The sequence below is a fragment of the Arachis ipaensis genome, chromosome B9 (genome assembly GCF_059453495.1).
Source record: "Arachis ipaensis isolate K30076 ecotype BB chromosome B9, ASM5945349v1, whole genome shotgun sequence".
NCBI lineage: Eukaryota > Viridiplantae > Streptophyta > Magnoliopsida > Fabales > Fabaceae > Arachis > Arachis ipaensis.
Genome location: NC_142444.1, coordinates 120,644,170 through 120,647,701, shown reverse-complemented (window position 1 = coordinate 120,647,701; position 3,532 = coordinate 120,644,170).

The following is a 3,532-nucleotide window of genomic DNA, read 5'->3' as shown; positions in this document are numbered from 1 at the left end:
TAGATCAAAGAGCCATGAGGGAGGAGCAACAAAGGCAAGGAAGAGACATAGAGGAGCTCAAGAGCACCATTGGTTCTTCAAGAGGAAGAAGACATCACCCTCACTAAGGTGGACCCGTTCCTTAATCTCCTTGTCTATTTGTTTTTCTTTTTTCAGTTTTGAGCTTTATGTTTGACTATGTTTTGTGTCTTTACTACATGATCATTAGTGTCTAGTGTCTATGCCTTAAAGTTATGAATGTCCCATAAATCCTTCACCTTTCTTAAATGAAAAATGTTCCTAATTACAAAAGAACAAGAAGTACGTGAATTTCAATTTTTATCTTGAAATTAGTTTAATTATATTGATGTGGTGGCAATACTTTTTGTTTTCTGAATGAATGCTTGAACAATGCATATTTTTTATAAGTGGAGTTTATAAATGTTAAATTTGTTGGCTCTTGAAAGAATGATGAAAAAGAGAAATGTTATTGATAATCTGAAAAATCATAAAATTGATTCTTGAAGCAAGAAAAAGCAGTGAATAACAAGGCTTGAAAATAAATAAATAAATAAATGGCAAAAAAAATAAAAATAAAAAATAAAAAGCAAGCAAAAAAAGCCAATAGCTCTTTAAACCAAAAGGCAAGAGCAAAAAGCCAGTAACCCTTTAAACCAAAAGGCAAGGGTAAAATAAAAAAAGGATCCAAGGCTTTGAGCATTAATGGATAGGAGGGCCCAAAGGAATAAAATCCTAGCCTAAGCGGCTAAACCAAGCTGTCCCTAACCATGTGATTGTGGCGTGAAAGTCTCAAGTGAAAAGCTTGAGACTGAGCGGTTAAAGTCGTGATCCAAAGCAAAAAGAGTGTGCTTAAGAAACCTAGACACCTCTAATTGGGGACTCTAGCAAAGCTGAGTCACAATCTGAAAAGGTTCACCCAGTTATATGTCTGTGGCATTTATATATCCGGTGGTAATACTGGAAAACAAAGTGCTTAGGGCCACGGCCAAGACTCATAAAGTAGCTGTGTTTAAGAATTAACATACTGAACTAGGAGAGTCAATAACACTATCTAAATTCTGAGTTCCTATAGATGCCAATCATTCTGAACTTCAAAGGATAAAGTGAGATGCCAAAACTGTTCAGAGGCAAAAAGCTACTAGTCCCACTCATCTAATTGGAGCTAAGTTTCATTGATATTTTCGAATTTATAGTATATTCTCATCTTTTTATCCTATTTGATTTTCAGTTGCTTGGGGACAAGCAACAATTTAAGTTTGGTGTTGTGATGAGCGGATATTTTATACACTTTTTGGGGATATTTTCATATAGTTTTTAGTAGGATCTAGCTACTTTTTAGCATATTTTTATTAGTTTTTATGCAAAAATCACATTTATGGACTTTACTATGATTTTGTGTGTTTTTCTGTGATTTCAGGTATTTTTTGGCTGAAATTGAGGGACCTGAGCAAAAATCTGATTCAGAGGCTGAAAAAGGACTGCAGATACTGTTGGATTCTGACCTCCCTGCACTCGAAATGAATTTTCTGGAGCTACAGAAGCCCAATTGGCGCACTCTTAATTGCGTTGGAAAGTAGACATCCAGGGCTTTCTAGAAATATATAATAGTCCATACTTTGTCCAAGTTTTGACGATGCAAATTGGCATTTAACGCCAAGTCTTTACCCTATTCTGGCGTTAAACGCCAGAACTGGCATAAAAACTAGAGTTAAACGCCAGAAACAGGCAGCAACTTGGTGTTTAACTCCAAGAAAAGTCTCTACACATGGAAGCTTCAATGCTCAGCCCAAGCACATACTGAGTGAGCCCCAAAAGTGGATTTCTGCACTATCTATCTTAGTCTACTCATTTTATGTAAACCTAGGTCACTAGCTTAGTATAAAAACTACTTTTAGAGATTTATTTTGTACCTCATGACATTTTCATGTTTTACATTGTATCTCTACGGCATGAGTCTCTAAACTCCATGATTGGGGGTGAGGAGCTCTGCTGTGTCTCGATGAATTAATGTAAGTACTTCTGTTTTCTATTCAAACACGCTTGTTTCTGTTCTAAGATATTCACTCGCACTTAACCATGATGAATGTGATGATCTGTGACACTCATCACCATTCTCAACCTATGAACGCGTGCCTGACAACCACTTCCGTTCTACCTTAGATTGAGTGTGTATCTCTTTGATTCCTGGTTTACGTGTTTGATTGCATCTCGTGACAACAGAGCATTCCAATCCGTGAGATCAGAGTCTTCGTGGTATAGGCTAGAATTATTGGCGACCATTCCTGAGATCCAGAAAGTCTAAACCTTTTCTGTGGCATTTCGAGTAGATTTTGGGATGGGATGACTGTGACGAGCTTCAAACTCACGAGTGCTGGGCGTAGTGACAGACGCAAAAGGATCAATGGATCCTATTCCAACATGAGTGAGAACCGACAGATGATTAGCCATACGGTGACAGCGCATTTGGCCCATTTTCACTGAGTGGACGGATGGTAGCCATTGACAACGGTGATCCACCAACATACAGCTTGCCATGGAAGGAGTCTTGCATGCGTGAAGAAGAAGACAGTAGGAAAGCAGAGATTCAGAAGACAGAGCATCTCCAAAACCTCAATCTGTTCTCCATTAATGCACAACAAGTATTATTTATTTTATGTTAATTACTTTTCATAAACCCAACCATTTTTATTGTTAATTTTCTGACTAAGAATTACAAAATAACCATAGCTTGCTTCAAGACGACAATCTTCGTGGGATCGACCCTTACTCACGTAAGGTATTACTTGGACGACCCAGTGCACTTGCTAGTTAGTGGTATGAGTTGTGAAAAGTGTGATTTACAATTCATGCACCAAATACCCATCTTATAAGTCTGGGCTTAGAGTCATGCTTAGTGAGAAGATACTTTAGAGCGGCATGGTCAGTATAGATAATGACCTTAGATCCCACTAGGTAGGATCTGAACTTGTCAATAGCATAAACCACTGCAAGTAACTCGTTTTCTGTAGTAGTGTAGTTTTTCTGCTCATTATTTAATACACAACTAGCATAATAAATTACATGTTGAAGCTTGTCATGCCTCTACCCCCAGAACTGCGCCAATGGCATGGTCACTTGCATCACACATCAATTCGAATGGCAAGTCCCAATTAGGTGCAGAGATGATAGGAGCAGTGACAAGCTTGGTTTTCAGGGTTTCAAAGGCATGCAGACATTCTTGATCAAAGATGAATGGAACATTAGTGGCCAAGAGATTACACAGGGGTTTTGCAATTTTCAAAAAATCTTTTATGAACCTCCTGTAAAATCCTGCATGTCCTAAGAAACTTCGGATTGCCTTGACATTAGTAGGTAGTGGCAATCGTTCAATTACTTCCACCTTAGCTTGATCTACTTTTATTCCATTGTTTGAAATCCGATGCCCAAGAACAATGCCTTCAGTCACCATGAAGTGGCATTTTTCCCAGTTTAGAACTAGGTTTGTCTCTTGGCATCTTTTCAGAACTCGGGCCAAGTGATCAAGGCAGGAGTC